Source organism: Meriones unguiculatus, chromosome 8, assembly GCF_030254825.1.
Source record: "Meriones unguiculatus strain TT.TT164.6M chromosome 8, Bangor_MerUng_6.1, whole genome shotgun sequence".
NCBI classification, from domain to species: Eukaryota; Metazoa; Chordata; class Mammalia; order Rodentia; family Muridae; genus Meriones; species Meriones unguiculatus.
Window position 1 is genome coordinate 51,978,257 of NC_083356.1, and position 12,801 is coordinate 51,991,057.

The window sequence follows — 12,801 nt, forward strand, 5'->3', positions numbered from 1 at the left end:
TAAATAGCCATATTAACCCAGTATTTCTGAATGTATGTTCTACCAGAATGACCATATCTTATTCCTTTTGCCCAATTTCAGATATTATTCCAATATTGTTATTTGTGTAGGTAAGAAAATTATATTTCAAAAATTTTCATCTTTTTCTCAGAAAATACAAAATTTGAGTCAACAGACATTTGCATTTAAGCAAGGTAGAGGTCTGATCACTAGTTAGATAGCTTCAGATGCTTAAACACACTATTTGGAGGACAACAAGCTTTTGCACTTATTATTATTTTAATTTTGTTTGTGGGATGTAAAATGAAACTCAGGACCTCTCCCATGCTCTAAAAGTATTATTCAATTCAACTGACTCTTGGGGCAGATGATTTACTTGACACCAGGCAAATACACAGTCAGATAAATTTTATTGATCATAATTTTATATAATAATTTTATTATATATTAAAGCTATAACCAAGGAAAAATAAGGTACAGGGAGATAGTAAGAGTAAAAATATTTACTGCTTCTCCAGAAAATTGGTATCAGCACCCACACTGCATGGCACACAACTGCCTCTGACTCCAGCTCCAGGGAATCTTAGACATTTTTTGACTTCTGTAGGCAATCATATATAAAAATGCACATATTCACAGAAACACACACACATATCCATAAATAAAATTTAAACTTTCAAAGGTACAAGAAAGTGAATCCTATCTGTATACCTACTGACCTAAGGTAATCATGTCCAGTTTTAAGGCAACATTAATTGAAAAGGTTATTGTAAAAACATTCAAGTTCAAGACAAATATTTTATGGATGAAACATGTTTGATGCATCTCTTAGTCACATTTTGATTCCTATGACAAAAATTTGAACAGAGCAATTTATATAATACGGAATTTAATTTGGGTCTTACACGTCAGAGGGCGAACCCAGGATCACTGTGGCAGACAGTATGGCAGTGAACAGGGACATATGGTGCTGGGGCAGTAGTTGAGAATTTACCTTTTATTTATAAACAACAGGCAGAGAAAACAAAGAGGAAATGCCTCAATTCCAGTGACACATGTTCTCCAACAAGGTCTCACCTGCTAATCCTTCCTAATCAATTTCACTAAATATTTAAATAAGGATCTTTGGTGGGCCGTTCTCATTCACAATGCAATAAAGACATTTAGTGATCTTTAAATGTAGGGAATATGATTCCCTACTCTCTTAACCTAGAAAACCCTACAAAATCATGCAAATCAAGAGGTTCAAATCTTCGTGTTCACTTTAAGAACACCTGGGAAACTGTCCAGGCCATTGACGGTATGCATATCCAAAAAGCCACCAAGTATTTAAAAGTTGTCACTTTAAAGAAGCAGTGTGCGCCGTTCCGGCGGTATAATGGTGGAGTCGGGAGGTGTGGCCAGGCCAAACAGTGGGGCTGGACTCAAGGTCAGTAGCCAAAAGAGAGTGTTAAAGTTTTGCTGCACATGCTTAAAAATGCAGAGTAATGCTGAGAGTGACTTAAGGGTTTAGATCTAGATTCTTTAGTCATTGACCATACCAAGGTGAACAAGACACCTAAGATCCACAGTCAAATTACAGAGCTCCTGGCCAGATTAACCCATACATGAGCTCCCCTTGCCACATTGAGATGATCTCACTGAAAAGAAACAAATTGTTCCAAAGCCAGAAGAGTTTTCACAGAAGTAAAAATATCCCAAAAGAAACTGAAGAAATAAAAACTGATGGCATGGGAATTAATTCACCGTAAAATATATGCAGATGAAAAAAAAATTGACATTTAGCCTACATTGAAATATAATGAAATGAGTTATATATTTATGTGTGTGTAAATTATTGTATATTTATTTACATTTATAGCCAACAATATTGCCTTTAGCAATTCTGGAAATCCTTTAAATTTAGATGGTATGCTTTAGGCAGAAAGTATATCTGGTTTATTAAGTTTATGTTAAAAATCACTTTGTAAAAATCTGATTGATTTCTATCACATTTGTTCTTCTGAATGAGGATTAAACATGTTCCCTAGAGTCTTCCTTGTTGTTTAGTTTCTTTAGCAGTCTAGATTTTAGCGTGTTTATCCTATATCCCCTATGAGTGAGTATAAACCATGTGTGTCTTTCTGCTTCTTGGCTACTTCACTCAAGATGATCTTTTCTGGTTCACACCATTTGCCTGCACCAACAGAGCCAAAAAATCTGAACCATGGGGGCCCTGAAGAAAATTATACCCCACCCAAGGACAATGCATGGAGAGGACCTAAAATCCTGGCTCAGATGTAGCCCATAGACTCAGTGTCCAAGTGGGCCCTAGTAAGGGGAACAGGGATTTTCTCTGCTATGAACTCAGTGGCAGGCTCTTTGATCACCTCCCCCTGGGGGGTGCAGCCTTGCCAGGTCACAAAGGAAGACAATGTAACCAGTCTTGATGAGACCTGATAAACTAGGGTAAGAGGGAAGGAGAGGAGAACCTCCTCTATCAGTGGACTAGGCGAGGGGCATTGTGGGAGAAGAGGGAGGGAGGGTGTGATTGGGAGGAGATGAGGGAGGGGTCCACAGCCAGGATACAAAGTGAAAAAATTGTAATAAATTATAAAAATAAAAAATAACCTCATTGATTTTGTGAAATGTTATAACATCATTTGTGGTTAAATTAGAAAGATAAGATGAAATTACATTTGCATAATTATTTTTGAATATTATAGCCAAGAATTTTCTAAATATCAAACTTTATAATACACTAATGTAAACATTTAGCGTTTTCTTGCCTTGTAGTGTCTTTATGGTTTTATTTCTTCCTCTACCAAAAAGAACAGTCTCACAAAGACAGAAATCGGTCTTTTAAAATCAATGCTATTCTTTTTTTAGCATTTCAATTCTTTTTTAATTTATTTTTTATTCACTTTATATCCTGATTGCAGTTCCATCCCCTCTCTCCTTCCAGATCCACCCTCCCTCTCTCTATTTTCCCCTCCCATTCTCCCCTATTCCCCAGAAAAGGGGTGATCCCCTTCCCATCCAACCCAGCTCCTCAAGTCACATCAGGATTGAGGTGTCCTCTTCTCCTGTAGTCTGGCAAGGCAGTCCTGCAAGGGAGAAGTGATCAAAAAGCTGGCAAGAGAGTCTCTGTCAGATGCAGTCCCAGTTTTCCTTACTTGAGGAACCACATGAAGCCTAAGCTGCCCATCTGCTACATCTTTGTAGAGGGACTAGGTCTAGCCCATGCATGGTCCTTGGTTGATGCTTCAGCCTCAGCAAGGTCCTCTGGGCCCTAGTTATTTGGCTCTTTTGGTCTTCCTGTGGAGCTCTTGTCATCTCCAGGTTCTTTTTTCTTTCTTTATACTTTTCCACAAGACTCCCTAACAGGGCTCAATGATGTTTGATTGTGAGTCTCAGCATCTGTTTGAGGCTTTTCTTTGTATAGCCTCTCAGATGACAACTCTGATAGGCTCCTGTCTACAGCTTAGCAGGGTATCATTTATAGTGTTAAGGGTTGGCACTCTCTCAATAAGGGTGGGTCTTTGGTTGAGTCAGGCATTTGTTAAGCATTCCCTCAATCTCTTTTCTATCTGCTCTGTCTTTATCTCTGCACATCCCATAGGCAGGGTAAATTAGGGGTCAAAGTTTTTGTGGGTGGATCAGTGTTCTCCTCCCTTTACTAGTGGACTAGTGTAGTTAGAGGGTTTCCTCTTCAGTCTCTATGACCTCTACTACTTGGAGTCTCTGCTTGAATTCTCCTCATATCTTCCCAGGAGCTTGTCACAGAGATGCCCCCACCCTGTCTCTCTTTTCTTTACAGGCCTTTTGCCCTCTCTCCCCCACACTCCCCAGGTCTGATCTGTACCCTCATATCTCTGTGTGCCCCCTCTCTACCTTGTTCTTTCTCTTCAACCTCTACCTCTATTATGTTTCCCCTTCTGAGTGAGAATTATTCATCCTCCCTTGCCAGTAAATGGATGAAACTAGAAAAGATCATCCTGAGTGAGGTAACTCATACCCAGAAAGACACAAATGGTATGTTCTCACTTAAAAGTGGATTTTAGCCATATAGTACAGGATAAGCATACAATGAGGCACAGAGACTATAAGTAACAAGGAAGAACAAATTAATTATGTTCTTAAATATTTGAAATTAATACATTGTTGTTATTACATGTACCTCTCAAAATATTCCTCTTTGTGGTACTAAAATGTCAAAATAAAATGTTAGAGTCAGCTATAGATCTGTCATATATTCCTCTGTAGATGTTACAAATAAAAATTTTTAAATACAAACTACAGATACAGAAAAATTACCCATTTATAATGATAATTATTTTATGATGATCCAATCAAGAAAACCTTTTCTCAATATAATATTTTCTGATTGTAACAGTCACATTTCTATTTTACATGTATTTATTGGAAATATTCAAGAAAAAGGATTAACAGATGAAATGGCTGACCTTCATCCCATGCTATTATAATACTCAAGACCTCAAATCATATTTCCAGTGAAATTTTCTTATTCTCATATTCTGCTTTATAAATTAATTTAAGCATGATTATATAATATAGACATAATAATATACTATATTAGTGCTGATAGAATTAACTGACTGTTACAGTAGTTTCAGAGCATGCACTAGTCTCAACTCCCAGCTGTCTTAAGAATTATGAAATTGTTTACTTTATGACTTAACATTATGTAGCTAGAAAACATACATAATATAGTAATCTTCCATGCGTCCCAAGTTTATTCAAACTTTTCTTTTAGAAAGAATATATTATTGTTTCACAAACAGAAATATCATTATATTTAACCAGTTTAGAAATGTTATTATTTTTGTGCTTTTAATTTTTTTTAATTTTTATTTATTATAATTTATTCATTTTGTAGCTCCATGCAGTCCCTTCCTCATCTCCTCCCATTCCCACCTTCTTCTCCTCCTATGCCCTTTCCCTAGTCCCCTGATAAGTGAAGTCCTCCTCCCCTTCTATCTGAGTTAGCTTATCAGGTCTCATCAAGGCTGGCTGCATCATCTTTTTATATATTCTTTTTTTTTTTGTATTCTCAGCTTTTTAAAAATTATGTGGACAAAAGACTTACATAATAAAATTTCATTTTCTTTATGGACACATTTGATGTTAGTTGCCCATGAGGAAGAGCTGTAGTTTTAGCTATAATTGATTCGTTCTTTTTCTTTCATTTTTTCCTTCTATTGAAGATGTATTATTTTCTTTTACAATGCAACCTGATTATAGTTTCCCCTCCCTCTACTCATCTTAGCTCCTTTCTACCTCTCCTTCTCTCTAGATTCACTCCTTTTATGTCTCCCATAGAATAGAATAGGCTTCTAAGAGGTAAAAACTAAAATGACAAAATAAAATATAATAAAATGAAGCAAAAACTGTTATATCAAAGTGGAACACAACAATTTTACATGAGTAAATGAGTCCCAAGAGGTACAAGAGTCAGAAATCTCCTATTTATCACAGTCAGGATACTACTAAAATATCATAAAATCACTAAGCTTTATCTATAATATCTATATATCATCTAAATATCATCTACTATTTATTCACCTATTTATATCTATATATAATATAGATATGTATTATCTACATGTCACATATATATGTATAGATGTGTATATATATATATATATATATGTGAGAGAGAGAGAGACAGTCAGAAGACCTGGTGCCGAGCATGTATGATCTGTGCTTGCTGCTTCAGTCTCTGTGAGCTCACATTCAGCATTAAGGCTGTTAGCCTTTTACATAAAGGCTAAAAATTGTGCCATTTCATTTATTCTGTGATTGATACTATTATATCTTTATCAAATAATATTTTTAAAATTCCTAAGTCTCCTGACTACATATAAACAATTTCTAGAAACAAAGGCATTGGTGAGCAATTCCAGAATAACTTCATTTGACCATTTCAAAGTGTTTTGACCTATGTAGTAATGAGTAAAAAAAAAGATCATAATCTGAAATTATTTCAATAATTACAAACCGCTTATTAGGTAGGCAAGGACTCACACTTTGATGCCTAGCTTCTTTAGTGATTAGTAGAGTAAATCACAAATTTGAGGCAAGCATGGATTCCACATCCAGAAATTACCTTAAAAAATAAAAACTAAATAAGCAGTGCTTTAAAGTTTCACTCATGAAACACTTAATTCACTATCTCCTGTAGTAATAGAGCAGCCAATTTACTGTCTAATCCATGTAATGAGAAGTCTATCCACCAAGGAGGAAAAACTCAAAGATAACAACTTTGTCAGACCTATATGAGACTTGGGACACATGGTCAGAATATATGAGTTTATTTCTGGAAACTGTATTCATGATAGAAATAAAACTAAAAGAAGATAAATGCCCCAGCATTTGAATCACTACCCTATGTTCAGATAAAACTGTTGTCATCGCAGCTGATTAACGATGAATGAACATATGACAATGTTTGAATGGGAGTTGTCCATATGCCTCCCTTCCCCCAGAGCTCAGGGAACACCATGGAGATCGTAAAAGCCAGAGGGGTGGCAAACACCAAGAAAACAAGGCCCTCTGAATCGGCTAAGCAAGATCCATATGAGCTCAAAGAGAGACAGGATATTTGTACTAATGTGCTGATCTTAGAAGTTTGACAAGGCATGAATCTCTCTGCTCTGGTCAATTCTATTGTTTGTATGGAAATCTCTCCTAAGATCTGGTCATACTTTTACTTGTAGGCAATATTAAAAAAATATTTATTTGAAGACAGAGGGAGATTTGTAAGTTTTATACTATTCTGGTGTTCAGTTTTTTTCAAGCTACTAAATTAACCAGTTTTGATAAGTTTAGGTTTGTTTTGTAGAATATTTTCCAACTCTTGTGCTAAAATTTCTTTTGAACAGTATTATATTTAAGTCAAATTTCCTTATCTGGAATAATATTGCTCTCTGTACATGTAATTCCAAGTACCATTTCTCCTCTTGTTTTATATGTAAATTGTGGCATTAATAGTCCTATGTTTTAAGATTTGTATTTCAGATCCAGAGAAACCTCTTTGGAATTCTAAGTTTTCTTCTTTAAAATAGAAAACTGCAAATGACTTAACATCTTCAAGTTTTATGGAGAGTAAAGATATAAGAAAGGCCATCCTTTAAGTACTTTGTAACTTATGCGTGTAAAACATAGAACCTGGCTCATAACACCAGGAAAAATAACTTTCCTATAATCAGTAGTGATGACATACTAAAGAAATATGGCTTCTGTGATTCTTCTTACTGTAATGGAATTAGTGTTCAGAACTTCATTTCTTTGTCTAAAACCTGCTATTAGGCTTTCCATACATCAAAGTCAGTGTCAATTACACACTCATGGTTTTCATAGCAAGGCTTTTTTAAAAAATAGGTAATTGGTTTTTCTGATTTTCCTCTTTCCCCATTTCCTACAAAAGTCACTGAATTTGATTTCTTACCTCATTGAATCTATTCATAACAAGTTGGTATTCTGATTGCCAGATCTACAGATTAGTTTAAGTGTGCTCACATTAACTTCCAGTGTCAGAATAATTTGGATAAACCTGTGCACTCATTTAAATTCAGCAAAACTAATAGACTGCACAAAAAATCAAAAGGAGTATAGTTTAAATATCTCACTTTGTCATTTACTAATTATGTGGCTTTTACGATTAAATTTCTCTCCTTCAGCATTTTCTCTTTATTTTTAAAATGGGGTATTAAAAGTAAAGTCACATGTAATCTAATAAGCGATGTAATTTTGAGAACACATTGTTCACTTGGCACCATGGAGGAAACTTAAAAACTGAAAGCATTCCATACTGCTTCATTAGTTATAATACCTCTGAGCTGACAAAAATTAGTTTTTGTTTCCCCTTATCTTTTTAATTAACATAAATATTTAAATTTCAAAATCATGCTTAATTTTTGTTTCAATACATTGTGACGAACTATGTTAACTAAGATTGCAACAAGACTGGTATGTTAATATGGTGATGTATTCAATATTTTATAATAACAAGCTAGACATAATACTTCAAAGATTATATTCAAAACATTTAAAGATCACATTTAATTCCTTAAATGTTAAGGAAGAGACAGTCACATATGGAGAATGTATTATATTTACCCAAGAAAAACAAATTGGAAAAAAAAAAAAGGTAGACATATAATCAATCTGGGAGCTTTTAGGTATGTGCTTATTGAATTTGTCTGGACACTAAATTTCTTTTGGTTTATTCATTAGAATTGTTTTTATAAAAGTGTGAGAAATAACTTTTCTACAAATAGACACCTTATTGAAGTTTTGGATAAGGCTGTTTCCAATTTCTGGCTATAAGAGTAGAACAGCAATACTCCCTGGGCACTGCTTTTTATTTTTATTTATTTGTTGGTGTCCTTGTGGAGTTCCTGCCCCCTCCTGGTCCTTTTATATCCCCCCCACTTCCATATGACTCCCCGTACTCTGCCCAAAGTTTGGGGGTGAGTCTCTGCATCTGCCTCAACCCCCTGTTGGGTAGAGTCCTTTAGAGGACCTCTGTGGTATACTCCAGTCCTGTTCCCTCTCTTCAACTGCTTCCAGTGTATCCTGTTTTCACTTCTGAATGATAATAAAGCTTCTTCCCTAGAGTCCTCTTTGTCATTTAGCTTCTTTAGGTCTGTAGATTTTAGTATTTTTATCTTACATTTACATTGGATGGAGCTTCCAATGCATGGGTTTGTCCTCAAAAGACCATCACTACTATATTGGTGCAACCTATAGAGCTCCTTTTTTTTTTAAAAAAAATGTTCTTTCTCTTTTTTTTTTTTTTTCCAATAGGGCTTCTTTTTAGTGGTGCTAATCTCAAATAATTACTGCTTTTTTACAATTTTCATTTCAACTTCACTCATGTTATAAGCACACAGCAGAATAAAGGAAAATATTTGACCAAAAGGTCACAAAATGATCTATCCATATTACAGGTCCTGAGCTTTGGACCTTTTCTAAAGCCTTTTGTGCTGGGCCTCATCTGTCTCTCTGTCCTTCAGCCACAAGGAAGCAACAACAACAAAAACAAACAAACAAACAAACAAACAAACAAACAAAAAACATTTAAACTCTGTTTAAAATCTCTCTCTCTCCATTTATTTATTTATTTATCTATTTATCTATCTATTTATTTATTTATTTATTTATTTATTTATTTAATCTCTTTCTAGCCTGATCCCATCTCTCTCCTTCCTCTCTTCCCAGTTCCATCCTAACACCCCTCCTCCCATTCCTCCTCTCCTTATCAGATAATGGGAGACCCCTAAGGAGTCCCAACCCACCCTGGCACCTCAAAACACATTAGGACTAAGTGCATCTTCTCCCACTGGGGCATGACAAGGCAGCTCACCTAGAGAAAGGGATCCAGAGGTAGTCAACAGAGTCAGAGATATCCCCTACTCCCATTGTGAGGGGACCCACATGTTCAAGGGGCTGCACATCTGCTGCATATGTTAGGGGGTCTAGGTCCAGCCCACGCATATTGTTTGGTTGGTAGAAAAAAATCTCTGTGAGCCCACATGGGCCCAAGTTAGTTGACTCTGTAGGTCTTCTTGTGGTATCCTTGATCCCTCTGACTCCCATGAGGCCACAGTCACTCTGACACCTAAACCACACAAAAACATAATGGAAAAAAAGAGAAAGAGAGAATTTCAAACCAATTTACCTTATGAACATTGATGCAAAAATAATCAATAAAATGCTTGCAAACACAATCCCAAACACATCAAAAATATAATCTAACATGATCAAGTAGGCTTTATCCCAAGGATGCAGGTATGGTCCAGTATGTGGAAATCCATCAAAATAATCCACCATATAAACAAACTGAAAGGAAACACACACAAACACACAAATACACACACACACACACACACACACACACACACGGTGTTCTCATTAGATGCTGAAAAAGCCTTTGATAAAATCCAATACCCATTCAGGATAAAAGTCTCAGAAAGAATAGGAATACAAACACATACCTAAACATAATAAAGGCAATACACAGCAAGCCGATAGCCAACATTAAATTAAATGGAGAGAAACAATAAAATTTCACTAAAATCATTGACTAGACAATTCTGGCCACTCTCTTTCTATCTCTTCAATATAGTAGCTGAAATTCTAACTAGAATAATAAGACAACTATACGAGATCAAAAGGATACAAATTGGAAAGGAAGAAGTCAAAGTACCACTATTTGCAGATGATATAATACTATAATGGCTTTTCTAGACCAAATCATCAAAGACTTTTGCATTCCTTTCACATAGCTGATTCCAGGTCATAAAAGCCACATTTCCATGTTTATCATGGCAACAATCCTGTTCTTGGTACCGATTTCTATTTGTTTTGTTTTCATATTGCAGTGATAAAACACCCTGATAAGAAAACAAAAGAGTAGGAAGGGTTTATTTGGTTCTCAATTCCAGGGTATAGTCCATTATTATGGAAAAGTCAAGGCACCAGGAATTGGAAAAAAACTGATAATACTACAATCAGAGCAAAGAACAGGATGAGTTCATGCAAGTATGCTTATTATATTCATACGGCAGAGTATGAGTTCATTAAGATAAACCCTGAGTAGGTTTAACATCAGAATAATTATGATGATAATATTGAGCATGTGTCAGACACTGTAATCATTTTTAATAAATTTCATTTGATATAGTTCTTTTAACATCACTATAAGATAGTGCTTCGTAATAAGCCTATTTTTATTTTTTTAAGGTTTAAAGCTACTTGACTAATATCAAATTGCTAACAAGAACCTAATTTGTTTTCCAATTATAGATGCTAGAATATGAGTTAGTTGTCACAGTCTACTGCTTCTCAAAAGCCTTAAAGCTTAGAAAAAATAGGCTCATTAATAGGAGGGTAGGCAAGGTGAAGATAGTTTAAGATAATGTGAAATATCAGACATTTGTTGTGAAGCATAAATTCATTTTGTCTTAAGTTTTTCCAATGGCTGGTTAAGAGTGCCTTTGAAATTGTAGACTTAAAGATAGATGATTCTATGAATGAAATAAAAAGTGGGGAAATGATACATTAAGATTATTCTTGAAGTATTCAGAAAAGAACAAATAGAAGTTAAAATGGTTGCCTTTTAAATATTTAATTTTTTTATTTCCTGGGATATATGCATAATATTAACCTTAAAGAACAAATTTCATACTCACTGGGAAGAATGGTTTATAAAATGATCTGTCTCTACACAGAGTGAAAAGGTGAAATCATATGATACTTTTTTTTAATTTTATTTTTTCTTATTAGTTACATTTTATTAACTCTGTATCACAGTTGTATCCCACTCCCTCATTCCCTCCCAATCCCACCCTCCCTCCCATATCTCCACCCCGACCCTTTCCAAGTCCACTGATAATGGGAACCTCCTCCCCATTCATCTGACCCTGTTTTATCAGGTATCTTCAGGACTGGCTGCAAAGCCTTCCTCTGTGGCCTATCAGGACTGCTCCTCCCTTGGGGGGTGGGGAGGTCAAAGAGCCTGCCATTGAGTTACTATTAGAGATAGACCTTGTTCCCCTCACCATGGGAAACCAATTGGTTACTGAGCTACCACGGCTACATCTGAGCAGAGGTTCTAGGTTATATCCATACATGGTCCTTGGTTGAATGTCAGTCTCAAAAAAGACCCTGTGCCCAGATAAGTTTGGTCCTTGTGGAGCTCCTATCTTTTCCCCATCATAATAACTCCCCTTCTTTCATATGATTCCCTGTACTCTGCCGAAGGTTTAGTTATGAGTCTTAGTAATTGCTTTGAAACACTGCTAGGTAGAGTCTTTCAGACGCCTTCTGCGGTAGACTCCTATCATACATTCAATGCACATCCCATCTGTCTTTCTTTTTTATTTATTTATTTATTTATTTATTTATTTATTTTCAATGCAGTTTATTCAGGAACAGCCAGCCCACAGCTTAAATAGCCTCTGGGTAGCCAACACAGGCCTGCCACGGGGGCAATGCAGATAGGTCCACATACATGGAAGCAAGCCAGATCCTCTGCCTTAGCCAAATGTGGAGTTGTTCGTGACAGAGAGCACTCACCATCGGGAAGGTGGAAGGCAGAAACCAGCTCCATCTTTAAGGCATAGCATTCCGCAGCTCTCTACAGTTCCCCCGTTTTGTTTTAGACGCATCAGGCAAGAGTTGAGGTCTGATCTCTGATATTAGAAATAAATTGGGACTTTGTACTGATGTTCATTTAGGTGTCATCCACCCAAAGAGCATCAGACCCGTCCGATACCTTTTTCTCAGAGGCGGGACCTGGGGCATCAACCCGCATGCAATCAGACATGCTCTTCTCTGGGTCCAAAGCGGCTGACCCTGAGTGCAGTGCTTAGCCTCGCATCCTGAGCGTATCATTTTAGCTTTTTATGGTATCCAACCATGCTTGGGGAGACTGTCCTGCTTCAATGGCTGTAAAGGCCTGAATGATCATGGCTGCATCACACTGTTGTGAGACTCTAATCTTGCATATATACCACAGGAAAACCAAGGAGACCAACACCAGAAGGCCTGCTAATACTCCCATGCCCGCCCATTCCTTCAGATGATTCATGGCTGCGGCCATCTGTCTTTCTAAATGAGGATTGATCATCTTACCCCGTGTCTACTCTCTTGATTATCTTTTTTAGGTGTATAGATTTCATGATATTTATCATATCTTCTAGGTCTATATAAGCGAGTATGTACTGTGCTTGTCTTTCTCTTTCTGGGATATTTCACTCATTATAATCTTTTCTAGATCCCACCATTTGCCTA

At 36.2% G+C, this 12,801-nt stretch overlaps 1 protein-coding gene and 1 pseudogene across 1 annotated transcript in view; both read left to right on the forward strand.

Annotated features, from left to right (window-relative positions):
- Csmd3 (CUB and Sushi multiple domains 3) overlaps positions 1 to 12,801 on the forward strand; it is a 1,323,831-nt gene that overhangs the window by 155,666 nt on the left and 1,155,364 nt on the right. The gene's annotated exons all lie outside the window — the stretch shown is intronic.
- On the forward strand, positions 1,189 to 1,690 carry LOC110540563 (large ribosomal subunit protein uL22-like; annotated as a pseudogene).